The sequence below is a fragment of the Pseudophryne corroboree genome, chromosome 6, assembly GCF_028390025.1.
Source record: "Pseudophryne corroboree isolate aPseCor3 chromosome 6, aPseCor3.hap2, whole genome shotgun sequence".
In the NCBI taxonomy this organism is placed as follows: domain Eukaryota; kingdom Metazoa; phylum Chordata; class Amphibia; order Anura; family Myobatrachidae; genus Pseudophryne; species Pseudophryne corroboree.
The window spans coordinates 592,194,646-592,211,916 of NC_086449.1; the positions used below are offsets into that span (position 1 = coordinate 592,194,646).

General features: G+C 41.2%; 1 pseudogene; it reads right to left on the reverse strand.

Annotated features, from left to right (window-relative positions):
- Window positions 1-12,165: 12,165 nt before the first annotated feature.
- LOC134937725 (5S ribosomal RNA) lies at window positions 12,166-12,283 on the reverse strand (annotated as a pseudogene).
- Window positions 12,284-17,271: the final 4,988 nt, after the last annotated feature.

Sequence of the window (17,271 nt, forward strand, 5' to 3'; positions counted from 1 at the left end):
GTGCTGGCCTTTCCCTCTTCCTAACTTGGATCCCCCTCTGTACTCCGCTCGGGGGGTGGGGGGGGGAGTTTCGCGGAGTGGCGGGGTTGCGTCGTGACGTAACAACGCAACCACGTCATTCCGTGAAACTCCGCCCCCCGAGCGGATTACTCGGGGAGAAATAGGAGGGGGAAGCAGGGAACCACAGTTAGTGCCGCGGCCGGCGCCCAGCGCGGTTGCACTGCTCGCCTGCCCCAAGAAACGGCCCTGTCGCCACCTACAGGGGAGGGGGTAATCGCTGTGCAGTGGTACGAAAGCTTGTGCAAAGAGCTGCACAATCTAAAGTTTGTGCAGTATCTGCACAGCTCAGGACTTACTCAGCCGCTGCGATGATCCTGGACAGAGCTGATGTCAGACTGAGGAACCGTCCCTGGAAACGGCCGGGCACACATACGTTTTTCTGGACATGGTGAGTTGCCAGCCACGAACACCTTCTTCCTGTCAATCTTCTTGCGATCGTCGCTGCAATTGCTTTTTTCGTAGAGTCCGATGCGCACCTGCGCATTGTGGCCCGCATGCATGCGCTGTTCAGACCCGATCGCATGGCTGCAAAAAAAGGCAGAGTGAGATGGGGTTTGAATGACTCCCACAATATTATGTTATGATCCAGCATCCTGGTGTATTAGCTAGTCTGTGATTGTATCAACATATGAGGTATGGTGCTAGTAAATATACGCACGGCCACAGGCTGCAGGGGGAAGAAAGAATGCTGCTGCCACTTCGGTGCAATGCACAGGACACTTCTTACAGCTACAATGTCAATGAGAGAATTGCCACTATACTTGATGCATTTCTCCATACTTTCAGAAAGTATGTTCAGGTTTCTCCCAGATAAGATATTTAAAACTTTGGTTGACCAATCATTATAGTCCATCAATTATATGATTCAGGTGCACACCTACATACATGGCAAAAGAAAGTGATCAACATACTGTATATTTTTTTATAAGTTATAATTAAACGTAAAAAAATGGTGGATCCGGATGCACTCTATACCAATATAGGCTTATATCTATAAGACCATGCTTGAAAAATATATATTAATAATAAGTAGTAAAAATAAAAAGGCATTGCCAAGGGTTATTTAATATATATATGATACAAAACAGACTTAAATTTTAAAAATGTCAATATTCGTTAGCTGGCAGCTGTAGCTATATATATATATATATATATATATATATATATATATCCCACGTAGAAACTCTAGAAACTCCGGCACTCCTGTAATGGCAAAAAGTTCCTTGCTCCTGTGCCTTCCACCAGGGGGACTGCCCCAGAATACCAATGCAGAACAAATGAGGCGGCACTCGGAGTCTGATGAAAATAGTGAATAATGTATTGGCAAAAAAGTTGACGTTTCGGGGACGTGCCCCCCTTTTTCAGAACAATCTAAACAGTGCAACATGTGAACAATAAATACCCAACTTACCCCGTGATCCTCCCCCACCAGCGTGCATCCTCGACATGTTGCCCGCGGCTCCGATTAGGCACCTCCGACTTCCGGCGGCGGGGTGGACGTGACGTGACGGGACCCGGCTTGGTGATCATGGTAACACTGTGCCTGACCGCCCGCTGTACTCCCGCGGTCCCATCAGCTGCCAACAGCCGGGCGGATGTGACATCACGGAACCCGGCTCGGTTGCCAAGGAAACACTGAAAAACATACACACAATGATTCATAAATGGTGCCCAAATGTTAATCAATGCACATAACATGATAAAATATAAAATCCAGTGTTAGGAAAAGACAAGTGTCAAGCTCATCAGCTACTACAAATATAATTATATAAAGAATTAGAATAAAATCAATTTATGCGTATATGCAAACAACTGTTGCACCTACATGCACAAATCCCCTATCGTGCCAACTACAGAATATATCTAAAATCTTCAAAAGAAGGTGTACACCACATATTTGAAAAACCGTATTGCGCTAGACATTCCATATGAATTAGCCTTTGAACTATTTCTTTTACATTACAGCCATTTTTAAGACACCAGGGCAAAACCCCAAGTAGGGGCTCATTAAAAGTCTTCTGCATTACGGGTCTAATAGTGTTCCAGAATCATGCAGAATTCTCTTACACTCATAAAAAGTGTATGAGACCCAGTGACTCATTCAGCCCTTTAGGACGTAACGTCTGAAGTCTGAATATCCACCGGGATTCCAGTTGTAGTAGTTTCCTCCCCCTGTCGCCCCCTCTGACTGATTCAGCAACATGGTCAATGACTCTATGTTTTAACATTGCCATGTTGTGCTTTTGTTCTAAAAAATGTCTGGCTACAGGTTGTTCTGCCACCCCTGAACTTAAAGCATAATGTATTGCTTGTCTGTGTTGTGCCATACGAGTTTTTATGAGCCCCTACTTGGGGTTTTGCCCTGGTATCTTAAAAATGGCTGTAATGTAAAATAAATAGTTCAAAGGCTAATTCATATGGAATGTCTAGCGCAATACGGTTTTCCAAATATGTGGTGTACACCTTCTTTTGAAGATTTTAGATATATTCTGTAGTCGGCACGATAGGGGATTTGTGCATATATGTGCAATAGTTGTTTGCATATATACGCATAGATTGATTTTATTCTAATTCTTTATATAATTATATGTGTAGTAGCTGATGAGCTTGACACTTGTCTTTTCCTAACACTGGATTTTATATTTTATCATGTTATGTGCATTGATTAACATTTGGGCACCATTTATGAATCATTGTGTGTATGTTTTTCAGTGTTTCCTTGGCAACCGAGCCGGGTTCCGTGATGTCACATCCGCCCGGCTGTTGGCAGCTGATGGGACCGCGGGAGTACAGCGGGCGGTCAGGCACAGTGTTACCATGAGCACCAAGCCGGGTCCAGTCGCGTCACGTCCGCCCCGCCGCCGGAAGTGGGAGGTGCCTAACCGGAGCCGCGGGCAACGTGTCGAGGATGCACGCTGGTGGGGGAGGATCACGGGGTAAGTCGGGTATTTATTGTTCACATGTTGCACTGTTTAGATTGTTCTGAGGAAGGGGAGCACGTCCCCGAAACGTCAACTCTTTTGCCAATACATTATTCACTATTTTCATCAGACTCCGAGTGCCGCCTCATTTGTTCTACATATATATATATATATATATATATATATATACAGCAAAAGAAGAATGGCAGCGGCACTCCGTTTGAAATTGATGAAAAAAGTGTGTTTCAAATTCAATAAAACATCACAGTGGTCACATATAGAGGTTCTATATGTGACCACTGTGATGTTTTATTGAATTTGAAACACACTTTTTCCATCAATTTCAAACGGAGTGCCGCTGACATTCTTCTTTTGCTGTATGGATCATTTACTGCGGAGGGCACCCGGATCTATCATAATATATTGGGAGTGCCGGGCATAACAAAACTCTATATATATATATATATATATAGGTAGACTTCCCAGTGCAGCAGTGCTACCATAAGTAACATATTGGCTATGAGAAGGGAGAAGTTGCCCCATATGTCCAATGGAGAAAGAACTGCAGAGGATCAGAGGAAAAGCCCAGGTTACCACAATTAAAGAATAGTGAGAGACCTCCTCTGTGGAATAGAAGGGGAGGGTCAATGGAGAATTCATCTATAATGGAACAGAGTGAGATGTAACTAGTAATAGGATCCCAATAAATAAGAATGGGAAGAACTCTGCTTGCTAGTATCATGAGAAGTGCTCCCGTAGTGAGGGGTGAGTACTGCTGGAGACATTCCTTTGTAATCATATCTGTATGTGAGAGGAGCCCAGGAGAGAAATGGTTAAGGTCTGTGTAAAGGGAAGTATATTTGGATGTATATTCAGGAGGGAAGTATATTTGGATGTATATTCAGATGGGAAGTATATTTGGATGTATTGGAATATGGTAGAGGACTTACATGTTGGAGTGCTTGCTATTCTTGTCCAAGGATAAAAGATTCCCTGTTGTGAGGGAATAGTGTTGCATGCTAATGGGTCTCTAATGAGTGACAGATGAGTGGCAATTTCTTCCAAACTTGAGTCTGTATAGAGACTATATCTCTGCTGATATATCATGCTCCCAGCTACATTAGGTATATGACTATTATTGCAATTATGTGATGCATATGCATACATCTGTGCTTGAAGTATTGTTTATTGCAAGAGTAACGTATAGGTGGAGTAGGAAAACCCATTGCAATACATCATCTACTGAAAGTACTGTAAGTACTATAGGAGTTGTTGAAGCTATACATGGAACTGTGATGCTTTATTGTGCTGGAGGAAGATTATTATTTGTGATCTGTTCAACATTAGATGACCAACCTTCTGTAACTTTCCATGCACCTGACCATGTGTCCACTAAACCAGGTGTTATGTTTTAAGTACAGAATTATCAGGTGCCCCTCTGGTCACAGTTACCATACCTACTCTGTAAGCAGAATGAGGAGATTGTGATTAGGGTTAGTACCTGTAGGGTTCACAAAGGTTCATTCAAGCTTAAAATAGTTCATATTCATTAAGTGCTATTTTCTGCAGAAAGTATTATTCATTGTCTATAATGATTCTTTATTTTATTTTTATTTCCATTTGGAATAATTAAGGAAATTAGATTACCATTGGCGTTGGACATTTACTAAAAGGTAAATAAAGGGTTACCTGCCAAACTAAGATCCCAAAATCAGGACCTAGAGAATAACTCTTAATGATGCAGTACCAGATGGGTTTTATTGAGCCCTTCTGGGGTTTTCTGGAGGCAAAAGAGAGAGATCCTCCTGTGGAAGCTAGACGATTTGCGCCAGGATCTGTCTCCCTCTGGAGCCATAATGAACTTTATGATGACACTTATCTACCAAAGTCAATCTGGGTGGAATTCTTAAAGATGGTTTGCCCCATCTGCGCCTTATTGGAGCAAGTGTGTTGAAGCCCCATTGCTCTAGCTGTACATGGACAGAGGAACAAACATAACCTTCTGCTTATAATTTTAATACAAGGTGAAGAGAATGTTACCAGCTATTCCTTCTGTCAGAAGGAGTCTCAACCTAGATTTGTTAAACGATGTGTGTAAAAGATCTAAAAAAAAGTGCCTGCAGCCCAGTCTAGTGTCCTTGTGTAGGATCACTATATACAGTTGGTTTGTAATACCACTTTCACAGCTAAACCCTGCCCCAACCCAGGTCACAACATGGGGTTGGAGATGGGTTTTAAAGTGCTTACTCCTTTTACACCGGTGGATGGTTTGTCGCTGCTTACACCAGACCCTGGTCTTCAGTCCAACAGTGGAATCTTGGAGATAATTCATATCCAAGCACTACTGAGCCCACCAAATGTGATCCGGGTCATGATTTTCACACCAGAGACTACCCAGGTTGAATCCGGGTATAACCCTGGAAGTGACCAGCTTCGAGACCCTGGCAATTTTGACCTGAGTAGACCCTTTCCCACTGAGCCAGGACGCAGATTGCAAAGGCTTGCCCACTATATCCTCATTTTTTTGCCCAATGTAAAAGGGGCTCACACAAACATATTCACTGCTAAAATACTACCTTGGAGATAAAGTGGACAGAAATAATTGGGTAACTGCATTAAGCCTGGAGAAGGGATCAAGAAATGATAAAGCAGTGATAATTGGAAGGTGATAACGCACCAGCCAGTCAGCTTTTGTCAGTTTTCAAATCCGTAATGATTGTCTGGTGCGTTATCACCTAGCACTTATCACTGCTTTACCACTTGTTTTTATCCCTTCTCCAGGTTTAATACGTCTCACCAAAGTACCAGCCAATCAGCTCGTAACTGTCATGCTACAGACTGTGTTAGAAAAGTGACAATTAGGAACTGATTGGCTGGTACTTTATCTATGTTCACTTAATCTCCATCTAAGGTTTAGTAAATAGACCCCTAACATTGTTATCCAACTAACAGTAACCTACCTCAGTGCTCTCCCTGCTATCCAGTAATCTTGATCCAAAATAAGCAGTCATTACATATTAGACAAAACAACCAACAAATACTATAGGTGTTGCAGAAACCGCACACAAAACTCTGAATAATAAGTGGTTCCAGGTGTCTGTGAAAGACACAGGTGCATTTTTGACACTTGCAATTTGAGAGCATCTGGTTGGCCAAGATAAAGAATTAGTGCTGACTCTGGTAGTAAAAGGTTTAATAAAATTTGATAGGCAATTAAAATATTATGATGTACACACAAATAATGCCTAGCAGATTTTCTACAAGTATAAGAACGTGGAAGACAGGTGTTACAGGAGCAAATCAGTATGAATTTCTACAGGAATCTGCTGTGATGGATACATTGATATTTATTTCATACCAGCTACTGTACATGAAAAAGCCGAACCCATGATTAGAGTGACATGTCTTTGTGTATAAATAACACTCTTCTGGGCATTTATCATCAGGAATAAAGACAAGCAATTTCAATGTTTTGACAATTATGCCATTTTATGATAAATGTATGGTCTACTTGTTCTCTGGTGTCACAGAGTTCATACAGTATCTATACAACAGACAGAAACTAGTGAATCGTATTATGCAATATACTGTACATGTCTAAGCGATACATTTAGAGTTTTGTCTGTATACTTAAAGCGCAGTTAGTAATCTTGTCACTGTTTCTTTTATTGAGAATAATTCCATGGAAAGAGAGCATTATATTTCATATAGGTAAGTGCAGTATAAGTATGGGATAATAGCGTCCATTGTATACTGTATATTATATGGCTATTAAAAGTCATAAAGGACATTAATGAACGTATAAAAACACAAGTGCTTTCAAATAGGTCACAGAAATCTGAGGCAACTTCTGTTATCCACAGTAATATACATGGTGGTGGGGAATGGAGGTGTGTGTGTGTGTATGTGGGAGCAGAGTCGGACTGGCCCGCAGGGGTACAGGGGAAACCACCGGTGGGCCCTACTGCCTGGGCCCACCACCTCCTCCTCTAGGGAAGAGGTTCCAGACTGCGCACTTGAATTATACATTATGCATATGTTCCATTATAATGCACAGGACTATGGTGTAATTTCTATCATGCATTGCTGTTATTAATCTGCTACATGATCATGCATGCACTAGCAATATTGACTGTACATGATATATATCAAGGGCCCCAGCCCATGCAGTCTCTAATGGTTATGTAAACCAATGTAGTGGCTGGCCATACCCCTACGCATGGGCCCCTACCACTGCATTCCCCGGTAGGCCCTTCATGCCCCAGTCCGACACTGTTTGGGAGGGTTGGTATTTGTCAAAAAACACTACAGAAACTGAAGTAGTTCAAACAATGTATAAGTTGACATGAGATGCTAGATAGACAGGGATATCTACACAAGACAACAGAATAAATATTCACGTAGTTGTTTGGAAGGAGTATACTACGTTATACCGGCACTCGGGATCCCGGTACCCAGCATACTGGCCCCAGGATCCTGACAGCTGGAATGCCGGCAGCGTGATAAGCGCAAAAGAGCACCTTGTGGGCTCGCTGTGTTCGCCACGCTGCGCTCACCATGCTGCAGGCACAGTGGCGCGCTATGCATGTCACGCTATTTATTCTCCCTCCGTGGGTGTCGTGGACACCCCAAGAGGGAGAATAGTTGTCAGTATCCTGGCAGTCGGGATTCCGGCGCCCGTATGCAGAGCGCAGAGATCCCGACAGCTGGTATATCTAGTGCCTCCCTTTTGAACGGTATTTATGGGTTCAGTAGCTGACTAGATGTGCTAGTCCTTCAATTACAATTTTGGATGCTAAAGAGGTACCTACAGATGGGTCCACGTATATCTTGACCTTTAATAGGAATAACTGAGACTGGCCAGTCGGACTTAATCCCCTGCTGTAATGACTTAATCCCCTGCTGTATTGTTCTCTGTATTGTATTGCAGCTGAGAACAATAGATGAATGGTTTATGTAAATAAACCATGGTGTGCCTAGGTGCAGAAAAGAGGCCAAGATAACCGTGGATCTGTAACTTGCTTTTAATTGAAAAACACATTAAAAAAACATTAAAATGTTACACAATTTATGGACTCTCTTTATATAATATATGGATAAGCAGAAAAGCCCCCAAAATAAGTCTAGTTTTGTCTTAACTATATGTTGATAGTAAGTTAATCTAATTAATTTTATTAAAATTAACCTTTAATACGCATCTGGTTTTGGATTTCAGCTGTGACTGGTTTTGGTTTGGTATTGTTTTCAAAAATTGACAAAAAAAGCTAAAATCACATACCGTAGTTTGAGTATTTCTTTGTTTTGTTTCTAGAGTATTATTAACCTCAATATCATTAACTTCCAGTAATTTCCACTCAATTTTAACCACTTTACAGCCAGGAGCGGTTCTATGTGCGGGCAAGCTGGGCGGGTGTCCAGGGTGCTGCGGCCAGAGGGCGCAGCCGCAGTCACCCAGCAGGCGTTCTTGCTTCCGGCTCAGGCAGTGTGCGGCTGTGCGGCGCTATTTTTTGTGTGTGTAAGTGGTGCTACTAGGGGGCACAATACAAGAAGTAGATAAAATTGACTTGCTCCAAAACTGCAGCTCAGGCCACCAATCCCAAGAGCACCACTCCTTGACACAGTAAACACAACCACAAAATGGAGCGGCTCCCAAGCGTTGTTTTATGTATACATAGATTTCTTTCTGACGAGCTTCAAATGTGTATATCCTCAAAAGAAAGAAGACAATTGAGCAGCACACAGATTCCTTCTGTTATTTCATCAATTTGTTTATGTAGACAGTCCTCTACTGGCCTGCGTATAAAGTCCTATGTTCATACAAAGGTTTCTTTCGAGTCTTCAACATCCATAAAATCCAAAAATATTATCTCTTTAACTTATTGGTATATGACTCACCTTTAGTTAATACCCGATGTGCATCAAAAGGTATCTTTTAGTCCTCCTTCGTCATGGGTGGGATATATCAGTCTGGTCCCCCTCACAATGTCACGGAGAACACCAAAGAATAAGTATGCGTCTTGTGGTCATGAGTATCAACTAGATTTATTTACATAAAAGCACATTAAAAATATTCCATATGGGTTAGTTCATAAAATGCAGTCTAAATCATAACACCATCAGATTGTCAAGGCCAACTTCACCTCACACCCCACAGATGGAAAAAAAGGGGAAACATATACTATATGGGAAAAGATTCAATAACCACCAAATGGCATAAATATCATTACCAAAGTGCTCTACTAGCTAGCATCTCTACTGGGGGCATTGATACTGGGGGCATAACTACAAGGGGCATTTCTAATGGGGGCATATCTTCTGGGGGCATATATACTGGGGGAATCTATACTGAGGGCATAACTACAGAGGGCATATCTACTATGGGCATAACTACAGGACAGGCATATCTTCTGGGCGCGTTTGAACTGGGGGCAGTACTACACGGGGCATTACCACAGGGGGTATTATTACTGGGGGAATTACTAATAAGGGCATTGCATAGGGCGCACTTAGTAAGTACAATGTGTATAAGGGGCTACCTGGCACAGTGCGTATAAGGGTCTACCTGGTGCAATGTGTATAATGGTCTACCTGGTGCAATGTGTAAGGGGCTACCTGGAGTAACATGTATAAGGGGTACTGCTCTACTGTGGTGTCATGTGTGTAAGGAGCTCTTGCATGCTATAAGGGGTACTACGGTGTGACGAAATGTGACTGACAGACAATGTGAATTGGTATTATTCTGTGACCAGGCCCCTTCCCTATGAAGCCACACCCCTATTTTTTGCCACACTTCTTTGGCGTGCACTAACCCTAATTTGTCTGCCAATATGGGGATGGGTAGTGGTGGTGGTGGTGCATTATGCATATATGTCAACAATAAAACAAGAAGAAAAAAAAAAAGATTGATTGATTGATTGTGGTAGGCATTGGCAACTGTATGGTCTAGGGGAAGACATTGATGTGAATGAACTTTTCTCTGTAAGGCCTAGCAGCAAAAAGAAAAAAGGACAATAAAAGAGGATTCAAGAAAAGATTGGTTGATTATGGTAGGTATTGGCAACTGTATGGTCCACTAGTGAAGACACTGATCTGAATCAACTTTTCTCTGTGAAGCCTAGCAGCAAAAAGACAATAAAAGAAAAATCAAGAAAATATTGATTGACTGATTGTGTTAAGCATTGGCAACTGTATGGTCCATATTCTCTGTGAGGTGAGGCCTAGCAGCAAAAAGACAATAATAGAGTAAGACATTCACCAATGCCTCTCAAAAATACAGCCCATAATGGAAATAGAGCTACATATAATTAATAAAAATATCTATGCAAAAAGTCCATCCTTAATGCCCCCCAAAATTACAGCCCATCTTGAACAGAAAAGTGGTGCAAGTTGTAATTCTCTTTGGACCCTCACACCCACTTTTATGTTTGATATTGAAAAGGACATGCACAGTTTAACAAACCAAGCAATTCAGCAACAGGGGCTGACACAAGTGGCTGAAGTGCTTGGTTTGTTTTGGCCCCCATAGACCAATTTGTTGGAAGGACTACCTCTGATCACTAATGAACAGGTTGATGGTGAGGGTGTTTGTTACATTATAATCTTGTTGCATAAATTTCATGAACTCTCTGCAAATGATGTAAAATAGGGGAGTTGCCTATATGGCTAATGTCCCTACATCTATTAACTTTGCCTCACAAATGGAGAAGATGCCTTCAGACACATTGTTAGGATTTGGTAAAAATAATTCCACACCCAGGAGGTGGATTTTTTGGTCTTATGCCCAGGCATCACAATGGCTTTTATCATGGTCTAGAACTGCAGCCACTGGTGGCTGACTTGCACAAACAGCATCATCAACATCCTCATCTTCGGTGTCAGATAATATAAGTGCACACATATCTCCCTAATACTGTTCCACTTCCACACAAACATCTTCAGCTTCTAGTATGTCCTCATCACAATCTTTACTTGTAGTGCTCCCCACATGTGCAGATGGTGCAGAAATGGTGGAAGGAGGCTTAAGAGGCTTCTCTACGAGAACAGAGTGACTCACACAGTTTCTCGCTGGGGCATGAATGGCCCACCAGAAGAAAGCAGTGTTAGGGGCTCATGCATAAGGAGTGTGGCCAGCCATCAGAGAGGCTTGGGCAACCAATATAGAGGACACAGCCTTCAGACAACATAGATACTACAGTCTGTTCTCCTGTGCTCTGCTCTACTATGTTTTTAATAGTTTAGAAAAGTTGGAAACCTGACATTAGAAGAGTTGGTGGGGCCCACCGGGCATTGCATCTGTCTACCTGTGGGCCAGTACAACCCTACTCACACATAGTTAATATGGACACCCCTAGACTCTCCTCAGAGATGTGTGATGGTTCTGAACACACAGTGTTTTATTATGTTTTTTTACACCTCTTCTAGACTCTAAGTGAAAATGTCATGAATCATCATGAGAGACAGAAGAAGATACTCTAGAGAAGGGTTGGTGGAGTCTGCACAGGATCTCTCAGTATAGATGCTTGGTACTATATATGATGTAAGTTAAAGCTATAGCTCTAAATAAAACCAACATATGGCCATAATGCAAAACAAATAATTGGTATTTGGCACTAGGTTGGCGGTGCTCCCAGAGATAGTTCAGTAAACTGGTCTGGGGAAAATGTATGGTTCTTGTAAAGTACAAGAGCCAAAAGAAAAAGAAAGACTATATGTCTTTTCTGGGGCACACTTTTATTGTAAATTAGGTGGTCTTGTGATGTTTAAAATGTAACTTTTATTAGTGATCCTCTAAAAAAATGGCTATAAGGCAAAGGGCAAAGTAACAATAATATTTAACTGGCAATTATCATGGGATTTAGTCTAACCCAAATTGTAATTTAATTAATTAGAGTTTAGGTGATATAAATCAAACTTGATAGCTCCGTTGGGCGAAATGATATGTGTGTCTCTGATGTTGGAATGGATAAATACTATAGGGCATGTGAATTACCTTCTTCCGAAAAAATATATATTATTAACATGCAATATACTAGTATTGAAAATCCCAATGTACCAGAAGAAAGGAATATTATTAAATCTAATAAGCCGGGCTCCACACTAATAATGGGTAGATAGTGATTATCACAAACTGAAATAGAGAATGATACTTTGGCTCCAGGTCCCGTGTCCTGAATTTGGATATAAATACCTGCAGTACCAAGTATTCCCTGGTGGTCTCCCAACCAGGTACTGACCTGGCCCACAGTGCTTGGCTTCCAAGATCAGACGAGGTTAGTCATACTCAGTGTGGTTTGACCGCAGGTAGGTATATCCTGCTTGGATGGTACCCGGAACCGAGTATCGTGCTCTAAGAAATCCCCAAGTGCTTTGATGAGATTACTGGATGCTCTTAAGTCCAAACACTGGCGGCCTCTGCTATTCCCTGATGGTTTCCAAAAATCCAGAGGCTTCCACGGCCCCCTGGACTGAACTTCAAAAAGTTTGAGTAATAAAAATGTAATAGCTCTTCTTCAATGTTGTTGACCTTGAATAAACAAATAAGTAGATAGCACCAGTGGCTAATAGAAGTCAATGGTGAAACCAAAAAGGACCCGCTGAGGGCTGGTTGGGTTGGTCTGAGGTGTGTAAATATAGACTCTCTAGGTTTGGCCAGGGGTACTGAGTAGATAATATTATGATTCTGATGTACAGGAATTAATGGTGTTCAAAAAATAGGTATAAACGAAGAGACTCAGGTCTGTGTTAAACACCACTTCTGCTTTTTTATCATCTGTATACCCATCGAATGACAAAATGAGAGGGTGGTGAGAAACGACACTGAGACCGAAGGAAGGTAGAGGGACTCTTCTACTGTCCTGTCTTATAACAAAGTGGTGCTCTGTTTACATATTGCATTGCAGAGCCACTCAGATTGTTTAGACAGGATGAGAGGGAGTACCGGAAAATAAATATAAAAATAACTGGGAATGTCAAAAATATATATATAACTGTGTGAATGAAAATACCTATACTGGTGACTAGTCATGCGTTTGATCCACCATTTGGAGCAAAACAAAACAAATGTATGTAGTTAGTCGGATACTGAATTACCGGCTACACAGTATAGTTACCAAAAGGAAAGGATAAAAAACTAAATATGGGGGGCGGGGGTAAAGAGAAAAATATTTTTTTTCTTTTTTGGAAAATTCAATTGTTTTGGAATATATCAAAAGAAATTGGGTCACAAGGCATTAAACTGAAAAGATGTGAGTATTCCTTTAAGAATTAATAGCCACCTGGTCAATAAGAGCAGGACTGAACCTATTTGAGGAACCATTAATTGTTTGTAACAATGTGTGAAAAAGTACATAGAAAATAGGTCCCAGACCTCTGTGCGGCTTCCTATTGGGCCAGGTGTATTCCTGTTGTGGCCATATAGGCCCGGGATATTGCGTCCGATGGTCTCAGAAAACAAGTGTCCTGTGACCTACTGTTAGGTGGAGGGGTAAGATACCCCCCATGTCTATTGGAAACCGCCGCTGGAGGTCCGTGGTCCGTGGTGGAGGGTGAGCCCGGCAAAGAGACGCCGGCGTCCGCGGTCCGCCGACCGGAAGTTCGGAGCGCCGGAACCGGAAGTGGATGTACGTTTCGCTCAGGAGAGCTTGATCACCTGTTGCCTGTAGCAGAGGCCGCCAGTGTTTGGACTTAAGAGCATCCAGTAATCTCATCAAAGCACTTGGGGATTTCTTAGAGCATGATACTCGGTTCCGGGTACCATCCAAGCAGGATATACCTACCTGCGGTCAAACCACACTGAGTATGCCTAACCTCGTCTGATCTTGGAAGCCAAGCACTGTGTGCCAGTTCAGTACCTGGTTGGGAGACCACCAGGGAATACTTGGTACTGCAGGTATTTATATCCAAATTCAGGACACGGGACCTGGAGCCAAAGTATCATTCTCTATTTCAGTTTGTGATAATCACTATCTACCCATTATTAGTGTGGAGCCCGGCTTATTAGATTCAATAATATTCCTTTCTTCCGGTACATTGGGATTTTCAATACCAGTATATTTCATGTTAATAATATATATTTTTTCGGAAGAAGGTAATTCACATGCCCTATAGTATTTATCCGTTCCAACATCAGAGACACACATATAATTTCGCCCAACGGAGCTATCAAGTTTGATTTATATCACCTAAACTCTAATTAATTAAATTACAATTTGGGTTAGACTAAATCCCATGATAATTGCCAGTTAAATATTATTGTTACTTTGCCCTTTGCCTTATAGCCATTTTTTTAGAGGATCACTAATAAAAGTTACATTTTAAACATCACAAGACCACCTAATTTACAATAAAAGTGTGCCCCAGAAAAGACATATAGTCTTTCTTTTTCTTTTGGCTCTTGTACTTTACAAGAACCATACATTTTCCCCAGACAGAAGAAGATACCTCACTGACAGTTGCAGAACCACCACTCATAAATAAGTATTTCCTGGCCACTGCCAATGTTATGTTTTTCTGCACTACACTTTCCCTTTAATAGAAGTGTTTTTTTCTTTGCCACTGTATATCTTTTTTATTTTAGATGCCCTGACAAACCCACTATGTCCTTGAACATTGCCTTTATATGATTTTGAATAACTAGTATTGTCAGCATGACTGGTTGCAACAACTACAGCACTAATATTTGCTTGCTGCTCCTGCTCTTTTTTCGACTGTTCGTCATAATCTGTATTGATGAACACACTCAACTTGTACGAAAACGACAGTTTAATAGTATTAACAGCCATTTAATGAAGACAGCACAGCCACTTTAGATGGACACAGGCATAACAGTCACCTGTATATGAAGTCTGGACACACTATGGATGATGATGTTTTGCTTTGATTTGGAATCTGAGTCTGGTGGGAAAGCCTGAGCCACAGCTCAGATTCATTTGTATACTAAAAGTTTGGGTGGTCTCGGATTCCAAGGAATCTGAACTGCTTATCTCTTCAGAGCAGCATGGATGGTGTACTAGTTAGCTTTACTGCCTCACAGCACTGAGTAATGGGTGTGATTCCCACCATGGCCCTAACTGTGTGGAGTTTATATATTCTCCCTGGGCTTGCTTGGGTTTCCTCTTTGTACTCCAGTTCCCTCCCGCAATCCCCAAAAATATATACTGGTAGGTTAATTGGCTCACAACAAAATATTAACCCTAGTATGTGTGTGCATGTAGTATGGAATATAGATTGTAAGCTCCACTGGGGCAGGGACTGATGCGAATGGCCAAATATTCTCTGTAACGTGCTGTGGAACATGTGTGCGCTACAGAAATATCTGATAATAAACAATAATAAATACATCTCTACATAAAAATATTCATAGATATACTGTATTTATTAATGTTTTGTAGGTTTTTAAGAAATACATAAAGAGGTTAGAGGCACTGATTTATGAGGATAGGCTTACTAGTTTAAATATGCTTACACTTGAAAAAAGATGTCTAAGAGGAGACATTATTAATATTTATAAATATATAAAGGACAATACGTGGAACTAACAGGAGATTTATTGAGAGATCTCTACACAGGACACACAGACACCCCCTGAGGTTAGAGGAGAGGAAATTTAATACCAAGCAAAGGAGGGGGTTCTTCACAGTAAGGGCAGTAAGGATCTGGAATTCTTTGTCAGAAAAGGCAGTAATGGAGGACTCAGTCAGTAAGTTTAAAAATGGGTTAGATTAATTTCTAACTGAAAAAGATATCCAAGGGTATAGCATCTAAAATGAATATATTTTAGATAATGTATGCATTATAGTTGTCAACTAGACTAAAAAACTAACTCCACTTGAGCATTTATGGGTAAATATATGGCTATAGAGAATAGTAGTATAGGATAAAAAAAATAAATAAAAAATAAATAAAAGTTGAACTCGATGGACAACTTGTCTTTTTTTCAACCTCACCAACTATGTTACATTGAATAAAGTTTTTTTCATTGTTTTCCTTGTTAAGGGCCTATTTATTAGTATATGCACTCTTCCCCCGATAATAAGGATTCCTTATGTCAGTAATTGTAGGAAATCCTAGGCTAGGCACCACCAGAGAGGCTTAAGGTTAGGCTGCGCGGGGAGGGGGGGGGGGATTAGGTTTAGGGTGAAGAAAAGGAAGGTTAGGGGCCATTGGGGAAGATGTATCTGTTTACCTTTCCCTGGTGGGATTCTGAACATTGGGATGCCATGGCCGGTATTCTGACTACCGGCATCCCAAACGCCAGCATTTCAACCCCAACCCTTATATTCAGCTGTCCTATTATTGCTTCAGAACTTGGGAATCTGCATGATCACAGTCCTTACACTGTTGTGATACTTTGAAGGTGATCCAAATTATGGCCTGTGGCCATAGTCAGAGTGCAGACTCAGGGATACCTACTGGGATCCCTGACAATATCATACACCCTACAATCTTGTTACTTCCCCTGGAGTTAGACTAATTGTGTGGTCATTAAATATAATGTGCGTTTCATACTGTGTGACAGATGTGTTAAGCCTAGAGAAGTGATAAAGCAGTGATAAGTGCAAGGTTATAATGCACCAGCCAATCAGCTCCTAACTGTCGATTTACATATTAGAGTTGATTGGCTGGTGTGTTATAACCTTGCACTTATCACTGCTTTATCACTTCATGTGGATTTGATTTTGACATGGAGGTGGGCAGAGTGCCAATAGTAACTATGTTACTCCTATATAAAATACTAAAAATGGCCCATTCCAGTGTGAAGTGTTATTGCCTGGGCTTCAGCCTCTCATTTCATCTGTCTACAAAATCCTTGAACCACTGGACAGCAACATATGCAATGGTAAAAGTCAGATTCACTATGACCAAAACCCTATAATAAATCTTCTAGGCACAGATTGATAAATTATGTGGTTCACATTAAAAAATAGTTTGTTAATACTAGGTACTAGTTATTATAGAACAAGACTAGTACAAACCATGGATCAAATCAATAATAGTGATAGCAGGAAAATTAAGTAGATCAGCCTTTGTTTTATACCCTAAACAACTTACTCAAGCTGAAAAAAAAAGCTTTAAAAAAAAAAATGTACAGTATATAATGATGTGGCTTTACTAACTGGAACTGACTGAGAGAAAAATCTATAGTGCCTCTGAGAATATCCTCACCAAAGATCCAATAAAATGCTGTACCTGCTAGAGATGAGCGGGTTCGGTTTCTCTGAATCCGAACCCGCCCGAACTTCATGGTTTTTTTCACGGGTCCGAGCAGACTCGGATCCTCCCGCCTTGCTCG